General features: G+C 40.4%; 1 protein-coding gene across 3 annotated transcripts in view; it reads right to left on the reverse strand.

Annotated features, from left to right (window-relative positions):
- sertad2b (SERTA domain containing 2b) overlaps positions 1-20,958 on the reverse strand; it is a 70,843-nt gene that overhangs the window by 20,246 nt on the left and 29,639 nt on the right. The window contains exon 1 of one of the 3 annotated variants that reach the window (XM_078273074.1): positions 16,623-16,721. The exons of 1 other annotated variant lie outside the window; for it this stretch is intronic. The gene's annotated coding sequence lies outside the window, so the exon portion shown is untranslated. Of the gene's footprint in view, positions 1-2,291; positions 2,410-16,622; positions 16,722-20,958 lie in introns of those variants that run through there. One more of the 3 variants, XM_078273072.1, reaches the window with a different exon arrangement.

Here is a 20,958-nt window from a genome sequence, read left to right on the forward strand (position 1 = left end):
AATATCGTGAATCATATCGCAATCGCAATATCAGTCAAAATAATCGCAATTAGATATTTTCCTCATATCGTGCAGCCCTACTGAGGACCCATCAGAGCTGGTGGACCAAAAAGAGAAGTGAATGCTCTTTCAAGTAAACTGACCACGTGAACGGAAAAAGAACAGAGTCTCATTTTTGGTTAGTTCACTTTTTGGTCCACTTTAAAAGGGTTAGTTTAGTTCGTTCTGAAGTGGCCTATGTGAAGCTTGTAGCTAGGGTTGGGCGATGTCCCCTAAATTGGCAGTTGACGATGTTTACAGTAAAACATCGCGATGGAATGTTTAAAATTAAACATTGCAGATCGCTGATCGTGGTTACGTGTCAGTTAAACTTCTCATCTCCAATCCTATCTGTATTTGTGAGAAGTGGCGCTGTCCTGAGTTGAAAGATAGCCTACTTTACGGCTTTATTATCGAGTTAATAGGCGTGTGTGTTCGTGTCGGCCGCTGTCCATTTCCTAAGGTTCTGAAATGCAAACATTTTTTGACTACTTTTTTTTTTTTAAAAAGGCATGCGCCCGTGAGCACCCATGGAGGAAAACATAAATTGGTGCCTATGATACAGGAAAACTGACAGCTCTAATATACATATTATAATTTATTTACAAGACTGTCAAAGGGAGACGGGTATATCTCTCTGCCCTGTCACACGCTGCTCTCCCTCTCCTCTGCCTGCTCCGTGGCCGGTGTGTGTGACAGCCCGGTCAGCGAGCTTGTTATGTTACGCCCGCAATCTCTTGTGGAGCATCATAACTTCGAAAAACCACAGGTTCCAGTTAATCTTATAATGGATATGTGTGTTGTGTTATTTAAACAAACGATCAGGGAACTAAACGCCTCTTGTACGCGAGTCTCCTGACAGAGCTCCAGCCAGCTCACAGCGGGTCTGTGGCAGGCACCGGCCGGCAGTCACGTCAGACTGTGGAGCTTCTAAAATCTGACAAAGTCGGACGAAATTTGCAATTAGCAATTAGCCATTCGTAAAACGGCCCATATTTCAGCTGTACATAGTTGATTTCTCGCAAAAAAAAGTCTCAGAAGTGAATTTAGTGATGAAATAGCAGACGAACAATGTATAAAGTTTCCAGTTGTTGGCCACAACAGCAATCCATGGTTGTTGTGATTGTTGCGGCGCTTTGCACACCAACACACTTGACTTTGAATTTCTGATTGGGCGGGCCAGCTGTCAATGTGGGCGGGCTCAGGACCACCCACAGCTCCACGCCTGCCTGCAAAGTTTTTAGGTTAGCTATAGAAGAGACTAGGATTAGTGTGTGTCTGACAGGGTGGGGGGCGTGGCATCACGATGGTGGCTCTCCATCATGATGTCGGTCAGCCATCACGATGGACGATAATATCGTCCATCGGCACAACCCTACTTGTGGCTCACAGCACAGAAAGTGACAAAGTGAAGAAGAGGTAACGTTACAGTCAGTATAAGAGCACACTGCCGTTTTGTGGTTCACGTTATGAAACTCCACTCACCACAGCTATACAGTCCCAAACACTGGAGACCATATCACTTCCACTTCCACTGCAAAACCCTACTGTACTACTTAAGAGCAGGTTAAGGTGTACAAGAAGATGCTCCACACAAGTTAACAATAAAGACTAAATAGGCCTATGTGTGCTTGCAAATAGCTTTTGTGTAAACATGAAGTCCATCTTCTCTATGGTGTTGTTGACAAAACATGTTCAAATATGTAGAGTTAACCAAGCCATTATATTTGGCCCCAAATACAGTTTCAATTAATGTCGTTTACCTGCAAGAGTATGCCATTCTATGTCATTTGGTAGCCTATTTACTTAAAAAAATAGAATAACTTTAGTAGAAATGACTAACGTATCTATTATTTATAATAGTATGTTATATGCTAATGGATGAGTGTATTTGGGGAAAGCACTTAGTGCTTTTTGGGTAAAAAAAAAAGTTTATGAGACAGACTTTTCTCCGTAGTGATAAAGTGGAAAGTGGCGGCCGCTGCCTCGGCTCTGTAAACTGGAAGGAGTTTTTGGCAGATAGAGGTACAGGGTCACTGAAGTACAGCGGCGGGGACACGTATTGCCAGATATTATCCATTTAATACGAAAACTTTTTTCAACCAGACCCCGCTACCCACCGCACTACTGAAACACCTCCGCCGTGTCTATTATTCATAAGAAATACGTTAACGTTACACTGCCTTGCCGTAATGTATTTCCTCCGGCGTGTTTTACTTTGCTATTCGAAAAACAAAAAAACGGTGTCTTACCACATCCAGGTCCGGAGTTTGAAAGAGAAACATGGAGGGTATTTAAACAGTCCTGTCGGCTACAGAAGGACAAGCCGTCCTCCTCGCTCCCCGAGACTCTGTCACACAATGGCGCTGATAGGAGGAGAAAAGTGCCTCCGCTCGCAGGAACGATGCTGCCTTCAAGAGCTGTCGGACATACTCGCGTGGTAAACTGCACGTGCGCTTATGTCCCGCAATTGGTGTCATTTGAAGCAAAAACGTAACAAGATAGTAGTTAATCAGTGTGTAACAAATGACACCAAGTTACACACAAGGAAAACCGGTGTTCAATGCTAAGATGTATGGTGAATATAGCACTTAAATAGAGAACATGGGCAACTCCAAATGTGGAAGGGCATTACTTGAAGTCGGATTTTTGTGTATCTTGTAATATAGCGAGAATTCAGCAAGTAACCAAAAGGGCCCTCTAATCTTTAGATAATCTGCTGGGTGGCGGCCTTTGGAGATCCTCTTGTCCTGGGCACAAGCAAGACACAAAGCGGCCCATGGAGCTACCAAGATGGGACATTTAGAGGACATACAGCAAAAGGCTGTGACAACTAGCGGTCAATTAGATGCATTCCACTACCATGTAACTGGCAATCAAAAAATAAATAAAATATTCATTTTCAGTATGTGATCAGCTTTAAGATGGTACATTCTTTTGTGCAGAGGCCTCCCTGAAAATGTTTTCCTTAATACTTAGAAATATTTAATACAGATTAATATGGACGAAATCTGCTGATGGCATTTAGCCTAGAATGAATTTCCTTTCCTTGATACTCATACGTTTTTGACAGTTACTTTCCTTAAAACACCATCGATGATACTCCCAAGGTCATTTTTAAAGTGCTCATATTATGCACATTTTTAGGTTCATAATTGTATTTAGAGGTTATATCAAAATAGATTTACATGGTTTAATCTTCAAAAATAAAACACCATATTTTTGTTGTATTGCTCCTTTTTACTCCTCTTTTCACCCTGTGTGTTGAGCTCTCCGTTTTAGCTACCGAGTGAGGCATCTCACTTCTGTTCCATCTTTGATAGGAGTCGCACATGCGCAGTACATAGGTAAGCACTGCTAGCCAGTCAGAAGCAGAGTATGAGGGGCGTGCCATGCTAGCAGCTAGGCGAGCATTATAACGTGTGTTACAAAGTGCCGCTCGTTTGTCACGGAAGTAAAAGCTGGACTACAATAGAGCTATTTGGAGCAGTTTGTGAACAGTGTTTTCTGTTGGAGATGGTAAGTCCCTTTGGGGTGGACTTTGGGCTTTTTCACTTTGTAAACCTATTACATGCACAAAAAAGATATATAACACAATAAAGGGAAAAAGCCAAAAAGCATAATATGAGCACTTTAATATAACAACAATAACTGGAATAATAATGACAGGATCCATCCTGTTACTGGCAGGTAAATTTACGAGGAGCACATGAAGGCAGCAGGAGAAGCTGAAACCTAGCAGCTGCCCGAGAATTGGCGTCATCAACTTTGCTCCGCCCACACACACACACACACACACACACACACACACACACACACACACACACACACACACACACACACACACACACACATGGTATGTTCTGTAATATTGTATCTCTATTTCTCTCTCCCTCTCAGTATTAAATATGTAATTGAACATTAACAAGACTTTGAAACTCTAAAGTGGAAGCAATGTTCAAGTTTAGAACTGTAACTACTGTGGCAAGTCCCCATTTAAATACATGCCCTACCAGTACATTTAAATTAGTCATATGCTTTTAATTTTAAAGTATTTTATCAGAGATTTTAGTATCTGCTGGTGTTTTGCACGTAGGCATGATGTTACTGAGAACTTGGAATCATTAATTTGTTCTTTTATTGACACGAGAATAGTGAGTGGTCACAGAAATGAGCACTGGACTGATGGTGCTGTTCGGCCAGTTAGCGGTAACTGTCCTACCCGTCAGCAGATGGCGGGAAGATGTCCAGTAAACTCAAACAAAACCCAGCAGAGTCTGCTCCAAACAGACAAAAACACCAGTGGAGCAGGGCAGAAAATGGGCATCTCAGACCGTTTGTATCCCTGTTGCCCCCTGCTGCACACTCACCCAGTTGTGCACTGATACACTCACAATCACAATACAAGTCTCCCTATTTTCCAAGACGGGCTGCCTGTTCTCAGGACAGGCTTTGATCAACCTGCTGTCACAATTTGAGTCCCGTGTTTACAGAACTGAATTGTTGGCACAGAATCACTCAGTTTCTCCTCTTGTCAGGGTGGAAAACATCTTTTAAGTCTTCATGGTGCACTAAAACTCTCCACTGTAAAGACCGACGATTAGGGCTGTCCCAAACGATTATTTTTTAAACAATTAATCTAGCGATTAGTTTTTCAATTAGTCGACTAATCTAACGATTCATTTTTTGAGTAATCTAACGACTCATTTTTCAATAAGCAATTAATTTCCCATTGCTCAATTATTAACAATTTACAGAAAACAAATTTCAATAAGGTTGAAGTCTCTATTTATTAAAATTGTTTAACACTGCACTGTTCAAGTAAAATGAATTTGTAGTGGAACCTGAAGCCAGATGTAGGCTATCAATCCAACAACAAAATAAAGTCACTTTCAGAAGGAATACAAAAATAAAAACTTAACAGAGCAAGTGCAAAAGAGTAGCCTGTATTTGCTTTTTTTTAACAGTAGTAGGCAAAATAATGAATAAGCTCTTGTTTAACATCCAAAGCTCTTCTCCCTTTATTCTTACAGTAAAAAAAGTGCAATTTTAGCAACATAAGAAATCAGATGTATCAAATAAATCCAACATAAGGCAAGTTGCAGTGTCTAATATAACAGTCTGTAATCGATTGGGTCACTCAAGATGATGGTAAACCAAAAAAATAACACAGCAGACTGACAGCGTTTGATGATTCTTAATGTTAAGTCATAGCGGGGCATTAAAACGAATTAACGGACTAATGTACCGTTGGGCTACTAGTGGGAACACATTCCGTTGCTATGTTGATAATAGCACACGTCTACAGTGCACGTTGTGTCTGAGCCCGGCCCAGCCCGACACATTAACTGGAATTATGAGCCCGAGCCCGTTTTAACCCAACAATTTTTTAATACGTGGGCTGTTATAACTGACGTTATAAAGGACTCGTGAGATATCTGAAACAATCTGGCCTGGTTGCGCAATTATCGAAGACAGTGTTACAGATGGGGGAGACACAATTTAGTGAGTTTACCTCACACTCAAGTCAGGGCAGGACATATACCCAGAGCTACGGGAGAAGCTGGAGAGGCATAGCTTTCTCCCCACCCAATTAGGATAATAAAGTAATGTTTAAATAAATACTTGATGAAGGGCCCGGCCCGGCCCGAGGATAATGGCGGGACATATCGGGCCAAGGCGGCCCGTGGGTCAAGTTCGGGTTTGGGCAGAGGATCTAAACTCTACTTGGGAGGGAAAGGGACAAAAAGGTGAGCAGAACTTGGTGTTTTGCTGCTGTTATCCTGACTCAGGGATGCATTTTACAAAGTCTACAAACTACCACGTTGTTGTTGGCATTAAGAGTAAAATACTTCCACACTTTAGAAGACCGTGTGCGAGCCTTTTTCTCAACGTGTTGTTGAACTTGCGAGGAATCCATACTTGCGCTGTTGCTGGAGGCAGCTGGTTATTTATAGATTTCTACGCGTGACGACGCTTTTATGTAAACTATGTCGACGAATTGTCCCAGTCCTACCGACGATTTGGCTGACATCTCCCAGACAGCCAGAGCTTCTTCTCCTGTCTCCCGCGTTTATGTTCTTGGGATTGCGTGTTAAGGGGGAGGGGGTCAACAGTAACAAATTTCAAAATAGAAATGAGTCAAGTTTTTGGTTGCATTTGAAGCAGGGAGTTTTACATCCAATCACAGTAATGATGTGATGATGATAATGAAATAAAATCCAGAGTCCTCTTGATCTGAGACCGAGACCTTTCAAAAAGTTGTCTTGAGTACTACAACACTGCAAAACAGCTAATAAGACATTTAGACTCTTTGACTCTCTGTTATCTCAAAGGTCAGCTGTCATAGCAGCTTGCTATTGGTCAACGTTGCAGATTTGCTGGTCAAAGGTCACCAAAGTTCAACACAACTCTTGCCTCTGTGACTGGATCCAGCTTGCAGCAATGCCATTGGAGTGAACAGTTTTAACCTGAAAGTTCACCATTTAAAATACTGGTCTGACCAGGCCTTAGCAGCGACGCTAAATATGAATAAATAATATGCATGGTTCTGCTGCACTGCTAGCAAAGCATGGACAAGTTTGTGAAAGGACTGCCAGGTAAATGTTTAGCATACGATGAAGCTACACCAAACACCACAACTACCAAAACAAAGTCAAGAAAATACATAAGTGGTGACCCACATTCATCTAAGGAGCCGACTGCCAATCTCTGTGTCGAATCTCATTGTCTTGTTGACCATCCTTTCGCAGAAAAACAGCTAAATGTTGCTCACCTCTCCCTCTCTCTCTCTCTCCCTTTTACACTCCTCTTCACGGAGAAACAGTTGATCTTAATTTAATTTATAACAGTCTTTATTGGCATGTGAAACATACATTTACAGTGCCAAAGGAAGTGTGAAATAAAAATAAAAATGTAAATACAATAGCCTAAGTCAGAGATATATAATAGGGGGTCCGTGACCCCTAGGGGCTCCTCAGAGTTAGTGCAGGGAGGGGCGCCAAATTATGTTAAAAAATAATTTTTTGAAAGTTTATTTTTTTCAAAAATGAAAATATACAATAATATGAATCCAGCATATTATAGCAAATATTGGCCTATTTGTGATTTAAAAAAAAAACCTAACCTACTTTAGCTGAACAGCTTAGGTGTCATTGGAATGGTTATATGACTTTTTTTTCGGGTTGAATGGTCGTCGTCTCGCTTCCCCCTAGCGCCTGTGAGCGGAAAAACCACCCTTGCAACTTTTGGCCGGCGAGCTGTAAGTCGTAAGTTGTAAGTCTTAAGTCATCATTGGCTGAAGACAAAAACGTCCATCACTGGACAGTATGACATGTATGAGACTCTTTTATAAAAGGCTAAACTGAGCTCAATGAGTGCAGACAGCAGAGCTTATGCAACCCGCTGCTCAAACAATACAAGACAAGAAAAGAGGAATATTGTGTTATTTTTGGCAACAGAGATTCTCAATATATCAATATCATGCAAACAGCCTGAATGAAGCCTCAGCTGGAGTAGGGCTAACAGGCGGGTTAGCCTGGGTCGCTCTGTGCATGCGACACGTGCATGCATACAGTACGTAGCTTTTTGTGGTGAATGGAGATCTGATTAGTTTTGTCTTCATCTCTCTGGATTCTGAGTTGACTCATGAATGCTGAGCAGCGAGGAGGGATGGCTCTAAATAAAGATTTCAGGTCAAAAACAGGAAATGGCTCAGTGAGCAGGGAGGGCAGGGCCATAGCAACACCAACTGGAGAGCTGCACCCACACCATCCCTCCCTCCCTCCCTTCATCTATCTTTATTTATTTCTCCCTCGCTCTTATTTTATTTCCCTCTCTGTGCAAAATCTGCCCGCTCCTTGTCTTTCTCTCCCTTTTGCTGTTGCTTTATCCTTATTTTTCATTCTCTGCTTCTCTTTGCTTCTCTTTTTCCATTCTGTAAACAGTGTCCCGGTTAACAATGTATGCATTCAAACCATAATGAAAGGCTATGTTGTTTGTTTCCAAACGTGCTATAAAATTTGGCATAATCATCAGAACCTACAATAACATAACAGAGAACATGTCATGCTACAATATCAGTGAATGTTCTATTCTATAGTTATTATGTGTCTACTAGAGTTGTCAGTCTTCCTCTATAATACCATTCGAATTTCATTTGTTATTTTTTTTCAATATTCAAATTATATTCAAATATTTAATGCTCATATGCAGCCTGTTATTAATATGTACTACACTACTCAGGCTTATGCATTGTCAATACTATATTAGCCACTATAAGCATGTGGTTGTTGTTACACAGTCTGTCCACTAGAGGGACTTCCAACATCAGCCTGGCCTTGAAGGGGACCTACGTCATGGCGCATTGCATTTCTGGCACGCCGCTCTCTGTTTACATTATTTTCCACCACACACACAGCGACAAACACAAATCATCAGAGAACTCTGTAATGAAATATTATATAACAAGTGTCATGAAGCGGCTCTGTTGTAAAGGCTAACGTTGCTCGGTTAGCACAATGACATCATGTTAGAAAGCACAGCCGAAACAATTTGTCATAAACTAAGTAACAGTAGTGTTAGCCACGATGCTAATGGCATTTATAACTACGCCAAATGGTGCTGCCACTACTATTTTAGTGATTTAAAAGCAACCTGTTTCTTGCAGATTGTCACGTTACTGAGAAGACAGCTGTTAGAAGGTAATATATGAAGTCGAAGCTAACTCTGACAGCTGTAGGGCAGCTGATAAGAGCTGTCTCCATGAAGCTCCCAGCTAAGCTCCTATAACTCGCGACGAAGTTAGGAAAACAGAACGAGCTAACTATTGATAACATAAGCATTTTGGCTCGGTGGATGTCAATTTTAAAGTCATGTTAAAACTATTTCCCATCCTTCTTCCGATTAGCAGCTGCAGCCTGTCACACATACATAACGTTAGCATAATGCCTTGTGTTTCTCACTCTCGTAACTTATCGTTCATTTGACGTGACATGAGAAAAGGGAGATAACCTGACGTTAGCCAACCTATTTATTATTATTTGATTTTTTTTACTATTCAAATTATATTCGACTTTCGGAATTTGTTCCAACAGCCCTAGTGTCTACATTTCTCTGTGTATGTATCAGGTTGTGTGTGTGTAACTATCAGTGTGAACTTGAGTGTGAACCTGACTCATGGTGAGTTCACTGTTCCCACTCATCACTCCAGCCCAGTACATGAGACTACATGTTGCTTCCATCCATCACCGTGTTGCACCTTTGGGTAGTAACACGCAGGATTACCACTGTCACCATAATTAGTTTGCCGACCATCATGTTCCATTTATACTCACTGTGACAGCACACATGCATTTTTATATCATCAGGGTCTATAAATTCCCATAGACGCACAAGCAGAAAAATGCCAGGGCTACACACACACACACACACACACACACACACACACACATACATACAGACACACACAGAGCTGTAATTTTTGAGTCACACACGTGTCTGGGGAGATTGTCCTCCCTCGAAAAACGCCCACTTAAGTTGTTTGTTCAAGCAGCAATTGCAACCTATATTTACGTTTATAGTGGTGGCGCCACCTAGTGGCCATAGTAGTTATGACGGGAGCAGAGCAGGAAGTAAGGTGACGAAGTATAACTGCGCCAAATAGGAGGTAGGATCACGGATGTATTAAGAGAACTGGATACGAGGTTCGTCGCGAAGCCCCGTTCATTCCAACGAGAGTTGCTCAAAAGCGCATAAAGCAGTCATGGAGCTCGATCTTCTGCGTTGACTGGCCCATGACGTCATGATGGACATGCACACTAGCAACAGTTTGTTTGTGTTGTCGTAGCAACGCTGCACGTTCATGAGCTTCTTCCTCGTGTCTCTAACAAGTATATGTCGTTCTCTTAATACATCCATGGTATACGCGGCGAACTCATGAACTCGCCATTTCATTGTCTAAAATATTCACTAACATTAAACATTGTGTTTTCGTTGTTCCTGATCGTTTACATGCTTATCTAAATAAACTAAGGATGCTTTTAGAGAACCAAGGAGATGTAATCATTATGTCGTGCTACCAGCCAGCTACTAGCTAGCTACTAAGGTTAGCCTGCAGTTTCGTGAACAGAGCTTCTCTTAAAGGTGGTGACACATAGAGCCGATTATCGGCCGTCGGACCGTCTGGCAAGGTCTGTGACTCGAGTTTGTTTGGTGTGTCCCGTGCCATCGTCCGTCGGAGGAGTCGTCGGCCTTCATTTGGGCCGACCCGACATGTTCAGTCGGATACAGGGCAGTCGGGACTCACCCGGAAATGGCGTGAGGATGAGCATCTCAAAATCTTTTAAACTAACCTTTGTTAATCTGAAATGAAGACAGATTCAGCAACTGCATGGCCTATTTCTCGCTTAAAATGGTTTCAGAAACACGTTTCGGTGAACTATTTTAGTACAATATGAGATCGTATTCTGAACAAGCCGCCATGACAGTCTGGCTGTGAATTTCCGGAGAAAAAAGAACCACGTGACACGTTCGTCCAATCAGCTGCCGGTTTTCAATTTCTGGGAAACAATACAGAGCAGCGCCGCATGCTGTTATGGAGATGTATTACATTTCGCGCACGCGCAGAGCGTATGCTCAAGTCGGCGTCTCTTCGGTGTGTTCCGAGGCACTTTTTGGACCTCGGGGACCCGACTGATCAGTCCGACTGCCTTTTCTGGTTGGTGTGTAACTACCTTAATACAGCCATGGCTTCATCCCTCATCCATGTTACAGGCTTTACAGCATACAGCCCTCGGATGTATCATAAGATAAGTGTTAAACCCTAAACCTAAACCAACACCGGCTCTAACTAGCTCCATTATTTAGCTTGACCTGCATTATGCTTTTTTAGCTTTTACAATAAACCACTAAACCATGTCGAGTGATAGTGACACTGTATTGAAGTTACAAAAAACATTTTCCTTACTTTAAAATGAATTATCTTAATTTAAGATTAATACTGTTTTGAGAACCAAGGGGATGTAATCACTATGTCTGTAGTAACGTTATGTAGGCATAAATGTATTGTGTTACCAATCTCTTAATACATCCATGCTAGCTACCGCTGATGTTAGCTACTAGCCGATAGCTACATGTTACATGATGTTACATCCACGTTACAGGCTTTACAGCATACATGGGGCCTTGGGTAGGATAGGGTGGTGGGTCTGACAAACACAGGACTTTCACTCAGGAGACCGGGGTTCGAGTCTTGTTTAAAAAAAACAGAAACAGTTAAAGTCAAAGTTTATACGGAACAAACGGAGCTAAGTCACATTCTGCATCAACCCAACACACAATCTTTTTCTAAACTTAACTAATTAGTCTTAGTGCCTAAACCTAACCAAACTGCGACCGTTTCACAACGTTACCGGTGTTTAAAAAAACCTGCGACCGTTGTATTTCCTGTCACCGCTAGGGTTCGCTAATTTATGAAACGCTCCTGTGGGTTGTATTACAAGGTAGGAATAAACTCTATTTGTCTTATTAATAAAGGAATTCCCTACACACTACTAGCAGTCAATAACATAATCTATCATAGATGCAAAAGCTACTACTGTTTCTGCAATATTGACCACTATCACAACTACTATTACTACTACAGTAAAGACACCTAACCATTACCAATACTGTTGCTGCAACTACCACTATTGTATTCATTGTATTGTATTTTTTTTAAACAAAAGCCCTTTTTTTAGACCTTAGGAATTTTCCTTAGGAACTAGGAATCTTCTGAGGAACTCATTGCGTTTGGACAGCAGGAACCAGGGTCTAAATTAAGTTCTGGGGACATTTTACGGGGACATTTCAGGGTGTTCCCCTTTCAAATTTGATTGTTTACTCTTTCTTCTAACACTATCCTAGACTTGTGTTTATGAAAATGCAGTTAAGATCCAGGGCATAGACATAATATCATGAACACCTGTACAGTGTAAAACAATCTAATACAGCTCAGTGTGGTTAAACTTATAAATGTTAACTTTTTTGATTAGATTGTGTGAGAGTGTGGAAGAAAATGTTAAAATGTTAGCTTTCTTGCATCACATTTGGAAACTATGAACCCAAAGGGACAGGCAGGGCAATATCACATTTGATTATACAGCTTGGAAAATATCTAAATTTGAAATTTTTTAGCAAGAATTTTATGCAATAAATTGATATTTGGATGGAAAAGAAGAGGAACAGACAAATAGAGTAAAACCAGTGGAAATATCCATGTGTACAGATTTGGGCAGGGTGTGTGAAGAGGACCTGGGAATATTATTAATACTATAAGACATGGGTGTGGCATTCCAGCCAAACATGAAGAAAGAGGGAGTTCGGGGGGTGGGGGGAGAGAGGATGGGGAAGGGCTCCACACTAAAAGCACCCATCTGCTTTCTTTCTCTCTCTTTGTCTATACCTCCTCCTATTCTCTCTCTTTGTCTCTTTACCAGTGTCCATCATACCCTCCTCCCTGCCCCATACAGCTCCTGCCTCAATCACACATACACACACAGGATGGTTTATCCTTGATACAACATGATATATCCATGATTAGTGCCACAATTGTGTACTATATTATTTCAACTGATATTAAGACAAAGCTGGAAAGAGCCAGAGTTGGTATGCAAAATGGAGTTTGTCTGCCCACTACACATCTCACAATCATTATTTCTTCTTATTACGTTGATACTTCAAACAATTGTTAAGTGCCTTGACTTATGCACTTCAAAAGGGGAAGTATAAGTAAAGCAAGTAGCAAATCAAGTTGCCATTTTAGTCTAATATGCTCCCAAAGTATAGTCATGCCCCCTAGACTTAGTTTTTTTTGTGATGAGTCTGAATCAACGGAAGTACATTTCCAGGATAAAGCCTGACATCCATGCCCCTTACATTCCGCTCGCTGTGTGTCACTGTTCTCAAAATCTCTTTGATACGAAAAACAACAACAAACTTGGAGCTAGCAAGCTAGACGCTGAAAATGGCAAGTTTTGAAGACAATTTGGATCGTGCAACATGGCAGGCCTGCTTAGTTCTTTTGGGGAATGATTGTTAAGATTTACAAAAAATATGTTTAGGGCATTTACTCTCTAACTGGAACGTTTTGGGACTGATTGGTGGGATTGCTGTGGACGAAGTACACACAGCGATACACTGGTAAGAGCAAATTATGTTTAACCATGTATCCAGCTAATTTAAATAGCTCACGTTACTGTATTGTGTGAACAGTTAACAAGTGAACAAGTTATAGACATAATTTCTCTCCGGAGAACCTGGAGTATCGGGATATGTATGCTGCAGGGATGCCACATGAATGTATAAATTGTTATATGACTATAAAGAAATGGAATCTCACAGAAATGTATTGAAATCACACAGAGAACATAAAAAATGTTGGCTTTTGAAAATTGTTATCCCAAATCTTGACTATAAAGAAATGGAATCTCACAGAAATGTACTGAAATCACACAGAGAACATAAACAAATTTGGCTTTTGAAAATTGTTATCCCAAATCTTGGCAATAAAGAAATGGAATCTCACAGAAATTCATTGAAATCACACAGAGAACATAAACAATTTTGGCTTTTGAAAATTGTTATCCATTAACTGTTATCTGTAACTAACAAAAATATGAAACTATTTAGATTTTTCCCATAAAAGTCTATACACTTTTATTCAAAAAGTTACTTGTGTCATTTTCAATGCATTTTCTGTCAAATCACACTCATTTCAACCTACAGGCTTCATTCTGACATCTCTTTATCTATCTGCCAGGACTCTGCCAGGACTCTGCCAATACACACATACAGACACAGTAAATAAGGCCCGCCTGTATGGGCTCTCTCGCTGAGCAAACTCGATCCTAAAATCACTTTATGTGATTGGTCGACACAGTTGTCAGTCGTCACAGTTGTCACAATCCAAGATGGCACTGGCTAACGCAAATACATTGATTTTTGGTACAAAAAGATGACTAAATACACTAAATAGCCGCACAATCGTGGATTATTCGCTCTGGAATTACTTGTACAAAGTCTCCGAAAGTCACTGACATTCCATTACTAAACTTCTGGAAGGGCTACGAAGACACTGTAGGGCTTGTTGTGAAGGGTCCGTTGTTAGGTACAAAGCTAAAAACACGGCGGGAGCATGGTTTGAAAGGTCACGAAGCAAAGGAGAGATTATGTGAGTTGATTTTTGGATTCATAATTATTTATTTTACAAAGACACTGTAATTCCATAATAGATTAAAAAGCTTCTGGATGGCCTACAAGTGTTAGAGGACCTTGTTGAAACGGTGCATATCTCTGCTTCTAAACACAAAGAAAGTCAGTCTCTACACTGTACTGATCTGAAGATATTAAATATGACATAAAACATTAAATATGACGTAAAACGATGTGTCGATGTTGTTTCTGGCAATGCCTACAAGTAATCAGGTATTTTATCCACTGAACCATAACATTTGACAAACCAACCAGAAACGCTCTGAGCAATAGAACACAAAACCTTTTCTTTTGTAGTCCATGTTGTTTAACCATTACTAGCTCGAAATCCACAGCAAGCTATACAGTCGTCTGACCCTGGTCGGAGACAACGCAACGCTATGATTGGCCAGTCTCCCTTCGAGGGGCGGGACTTAGCGAAGGGTCAATAATAGCAGCACGGTTGGACCAACTACTCAAAATCAGTTTGATTTACTGCTCCCAATTTACTGTACCATTGCATGCAACAGTGTACGCATGGAAAAGTTGTGCATAGGGGTGTCACGATACCAAAAATTCAGTAGTCGGTGCCAATACCAGTAAAATAACACAATTCTCGATGCCGATTTCGATACCATGGTAAAAAAAAAAAAGGATTTTCTAAGATTCCATGTACTTTAACTTGAAACATGAACTTCTTTATTAAAATATTTGAAAAATATCAAAATGTAATAACAAGACATACACAACATGTGCAATGAGCATAGAACAACATAATAAAGTGCAATTAATGGTCATAGTGCAACAACTAGTGTCCCCAGACACATTCCAGACTTCAGGCATCTTTTCAAAAGGTAGGCTACTGTGCAAAAACAACAACAGTGCAAAACAAAACAGTGTTTCTAACAGTTGCATGACCAGAGACGTTACAAACCACGGGTAAATATTGGAGATGTATTTGAAAGATGGAGACATTTTATGTCATTTCAACATTTGTGTAGTCACATTGAATTATATAGTTAGACTACCCGAGTTGTTAACTCACAAAAACAATTGAGACACAGCCAGTAAAGTGATCCCAACTGGTCCTGGCTAACAGTGGCTAATGGCGCCATGCTAACTGCTAGCTAAGGGTTAACCCCATGGTTTTACAGCTCCCCCATTTGGTAAGCAGTGTCATTAAGCCAACACACCTGAAGTTGCTGTGAATGCAGACATCGGCTCATAACAGCCTATCAACAGCAGTTTCATTTTTCACAGTTTGTATTTTTTTCCCATCATACTGCATCCTTAAAGCTCATAGATATTTTAGTTAGTTGATTGACAGAACTGTTTGGATCGTTTCCTGCAAAAAATAGTCCCCAACAAATGTACCATTTCCTCCTGTTTAAATAACGTCTGTTAAAAACTACAGCCCAGCTGTTTTAGAAAATGATATAGCCAATCGACTTGGGGGTGAGAGCCAGAGTCAAAGTTGGGAAGTCAGAATTTATTAAGAGACAGATTAACACATTGTTGGTTTTGGTCTTTTTATGGGATTTTATGGGATACAATATGAAAAATATAGAATTAGACCTGACTTGTATTTTTTTTTTTTTTTAAGTCTGAAGAATTGAATGAATCTATGAATAGAAACTAGTTAGGGCCCTCCAAACACAACTGTTCATCTTGCAAGAAGAGGGCTTGTGCCTGGACATGAGTGATCCAGACAGACAGAAAGAGAGAGGGGGGGGGGTGTTTACTCATGGCCATGTGACGCCGCTTCCAGTGTCAGGTGACTTACAGGAAAGAAGTTGTTCTTTCTCTTGCTCTGTCTCTCTTTCATTTGAGTCCTTTTTTTCTCCTTTCATAACTTCGGAGATGAATGCTTTCTCTCTCTCTGTTTACTGGCATGTTGTTTATCACACTCCCTAATCTGAGTCTAAAATGTCAAAAACCAGCATGAAGTTATGCATCCAAATCATATTAGAAGATGAATGATTTGAATTGAATACAGCCACTGTAGACAAAAATAAGTTTTAAAGTTGAGTATATGATGTTTCAAATCAGTTAAACCAGTCAAGACATTATGATACTGTAATAACCACCTTAGACATACAGTACAGTACACTGTTGTATGGTTTAATGGCGTTTGGCTCGGGGCTATATGAAAAGGTTTATGCTATCCCTTCAATGTGTGTGTGTGTGTGTGTGTGTGTGTGTGTGTGTGTGTGTGTGTGTGTGTGTGTGTGTGTGTGTGTGTGTGTGTGTGTGTGTGTGTGCGTGTGTGTTTGTGTGTGTGTGTGTGTGTGTGTGTGTTTGAACCCATCCATAGCAAACTGGTGAGTGTGACACATTCCAGCAGGACAACTCACCAATAGTCCAGCAGTAGATGGGACACCGATACCTCTGTCCACTGGGGAAAACTCAACAAAAACACATTGATGGTGGAAATCTCAGTTCCCACAATTTGACAGTTGTTTTTTTTTGCAGTTTGGGTCACAGGTTAGCTCCATTCTGAGCAGTCGGAATAGGAATGAAGGTGTTGATAGCAGTAAAGGTGACAGTCATATCAGTAGATAGGGTAATAATAGGAGGTGTACTCATTCTGGTATGAGTGTACATGCATTCTTCCCTCCCGCCTACCTTCGCTGTCTTGATTCGAAAAATAATGCAGCGTTTTTTACAGTGCACTTTAAGTCAAACTGAACTGCAGTGAAAACTCTGGGGAGGGAGATACTGTAGCGAAAAACAGGAAGGTCATTAATCTTGGAGAGAAAGTGAGCCAACTCACAAGCAGTGGTGGAATGTAACTAAGTACAAATTTGAAGTACTTGTACTTTACTTGAGTCTTTTCTTTTCATGCCACTTCATGTCACAGCGGTTCAGCAGAGACTAGCAGCCAGCAACTACAGTTTGGCTGGTTATCCAGCTTTCTTTTTGGCTGGACCGCAGCAAAGCAGGGGCCAGCCATATAAATGTAAAGTTACACCATTGATATATACACGATATATAAGTGTATATATCTCTGGGTGCTGGGGGTGTTTTTGCTCCTGCGATCAAACATGTGAGCCACTTCCTCACAGGGCTGGATGATTAATCAAAATAAAAGTCAAAACATAAATTCAGAACCTCTAACCGACGTTATATTCCCATGTTGGTTATTTTGTTTTTTTAATACTTTCCCCACTGTGTGCGTTTACGTACTTCAGTCACGTAACTCCACCCCGTCCAGGGTGCGGCATGAAAGTTGAGACAGATTCAACTTTTGGAGAAACTCAAGCTGACATCACGCTGCGGTGGCCAGTCATGTAACTGGTGATCAGACTTGTGTGACGTATGTGTTTTGAGGCGGCATGAGAGTCCCGTACAGTAAACAGGAAACATCAATGCCTCTATCTCTGCCATATGAAAGTTTTCAAACATGAAACACAAGCAATGAGCTGCTCAGGGGTTTGTGTAACAGCTGATTGTTACCTGCAACAACAAAGCACAGTCACGCCGTCCTTTTTTCTCTCTCTTTCTCCGTGAAATAAAGCTGCTTTCAAGTGCGGTCGGAAATGTTGAGCTCTATAAACAATCTGGCGGAAAACAACAATGGTAAAATATAGTATATAAAAATATATATATATATATATATATATATATATATATATATATAGTCTTTAAAAAGTATTTAAAATGTTTTTTTTGTTTACAAAAAAATGCAATTGTTTGCACAATTTCAATTGTCCGTAATATTCAATAAATAACCATACATAGTTCATCTGTGTGAGTTTCCTTCAATTGTTTTAAAATCCCAAAGATGAGATATGCAATCTTTTGAAAAACATAAGAAAATATCCCACCTATAATAAAAAAGTAAGGACATAGAATACTCTCACTTTGCATAATCCGGTTGAAATTCATACTTTTTTAAGTGCTTGAAGATCCAATAATCACTAAAGTTTGTCATGCAAGAGAGACAAAGTTTAAAGGTGTGTTTAATATTTCATGACGTCAACTCATGCGGCAGAACAAATTCCACCTTAACAGCTGCCGGTAGCTGCCGGCGGTAGCCTTTGAGCGGCACAGTGAATTAAATGATTTTTCCAGTCTATAGCCATCTGTAAAGATGCAAAGGCAGAAAAAACATCCTTTCATTTTATAGTTATAGTTGACTAATCTGTGTAAACCAAGGTTATTATAGTTTTGCATTTTTCATTAGTTTTTATTTTTATTTCGTTTTGACTTTTTGTTTTCAAATTCAGTTTAGTTTTAATTAGTTTTTAAAGCGGGTTTGCTAGTTTAGTTTAGTTTTTATTTTTTGAAAATGCTTAGTTTTAGTTTAGGTTTTATTAGTTTTAATCTTAGTTTAAGTCTTTTTTTGTAATATGGGTTATTTGTCGGGGGATTCAAATACATCAGAAAAAGTGTTGTGTAATCATAACGCAACAAAAACATCATACCATTTTAGAAATATGTATTCACAATGTATTCAACAATAACACCAGTAAATAAAATGTAGCCTACATATGTAAATAAATATGTCATAAATATGTAAACAGTCTACACAAGACGCAGTATGTGCAAAATGTGTAAGTGACGTGTTCCAAGAAAAAAACTAAATAGTCAACAGACTAAAGAAGACATACATGAACAGGTGTTTTGAACTTTGGTTCGAGTAAAGTGGCGAACTTTTTGAAGTCAATCGAGTCACACAGTCGTGGAGACATCCCAGTATCAATCCACATATTAACCCACGCTTCCTCCCGCTTTTGGTGTTCCTGCGTATTTACTAACCAGCAGCTATCGGGTCGCCGGTGAAAGCCCTCCTATAGTGTTCTCTGTCCTGCTGCTGTCTCTGTCATGCTGCCTGGCCCTGTATCCATACATCCATGCCCGTAACGTTACCGGGGTTAGTTTCTGTTTTGGGGAAAGGGGGCTTTGCGTTCTCCTTAAGGTAAGCTAGGTTAGCCTCCTAGCTTGTGTGCGCTTCTCAAATGTACTTTCAAATTCGTGGGATTTTTCCCTGTAATAAATTGACCACATATTTTACCACCTTCCACTGCAAGGCGCTTTTATCTGACACAGTCATAATCAAATAGGACTGCCGCTTTCTTCCGACTTTCGGTACTGCTGATGCCAGGCGAGAGGCACGGAGCCACGGACATGTTGTGTTCAATTTGACGTGGAATGTCTAGGTTCCCAGTCGGAAACTATACATGTCTACAGGAAATGTCATGGTCGGAGAGATATAACGTTATTAGCTCTATGAAAGACATCGACAAAGATGAAAACTAATGACATTTACTCAATAATTTTATTTTATTTTAGTTAGTTTTGCAAACAGACATTACAGTTTTAGTTTAATGCAGTTTTAAAAACACTGTTTAAAACAGTTTTTTTGTAATGCCTCATTTTTATTTTTATTTCAGTTAACAACGTTATTTCGTTCGTTTTCGTTAACGATTATAACCTTGGTGTAAACTTGCCACCGTAGAAACAATGGTTACATAAAATTTGAAAAAATTATATAGCATTTTCAGGTTCAAACTTGTATTTTGCGATTCTACTAAAACACTAGTATCAAACAGTGGTTATGTGACAACGTTTTGCTTCTGAACTCATATAAAACACAAACACTAATTGTTGCTCCTGAAAGTTGAATCCCTCAGATAAAGCAGCATATTGGTGACTAGAGCTTGTTTTACAGTTCTGCAGAGGCTCCATGCAGAGCTTTCGCCGTAGCCTACGTAAGTGGCCTGATGTTTATACTTGTGCACTGGTGTGTGCGTCGAGCCGGCTTCTGTTTGTGTGTGTGTGTGTGTGTGTGTGTGTTTGTGTGTGTGTGTGTGTGTGTGTGTGTGTGTGTGTGTGTGTGTGTGTGTGTGTGTGTGTGTGTGGGGAGGGGGAGTGTGTTGTAGAGGGAGAAGTGAGAGAGTGACGGCGTTTAGCTCCGGAGCGAGTACAGACTCTAGAGTCATAGTGAGAGAAACAAAGTGTCTCCCCTGTTCTTTCTGACCACGGTGGGAAATTTGTAGCAGGAAAAGTTAACCCTCTCCTTGATTTCATGTTGTTAATGGAGAAGGAGAACCAGGAAATGAGTCGGGGGAAATGCAACGCTACCAAGCCATGGCCAAGCAACATGCATCGCCGTGACATGTAGTTACATTTTAGGCTCGTCTGTCCAGCCGAGCCTCAGGAGCTTAGTTGTTGTTTTTGATTCAGCCATGTCCTTGGAGCACCACTTTAAACAATTAGTTAGAAACGGTTTCTTCCAACTGAGGAATATTTCCAAATTAAGAACACTAGTGTCAAAGGGTGAATTGGAGATGATCATTCATGCTTTCATTTCCTCTCGCTTAGATTACTGTAACTGTCTTTTTACCTGTTTGAGTAAAATGGAGCTTTACTGTCTCCAGGCTGTTCAGAACTCTGCTGCAAGGCTTTTAACTCACATTAACAAAAGAGCACACATCACACCTGTTTTAGCAGCACTTCACCCGTTCAGTATAGAATTAAATTTAAAATCCTGGGGTCTCATTTATAAAACTGTGCGTAGGATCCTTACAAAAAGTGTACGTACGCCCAAAAGCCAAAAATGGCGTACGCCAAAAACAATTCAGATTTCTAAAACTGTGCGTACGCACATCTGTAAGCAATGGAGGGCTGTCATTTCACTCCAAAGCCTGAGACTGACTGCAACGGTGTATATAGCAGAAATCACCA

Source organism: Sander vitreus, chromosome 17, assembly GCF_031162955.1.
Source record: "Sander vitreus isolate 19-12246 chromosome 17, sanVit1, whole genome shotgun sequence".
Lineage (NCBI taxonomy): Eukaryota > Metazoa > Chordata > Actinopteri > Perciformes > Percidae > Sander > Sander vitreus.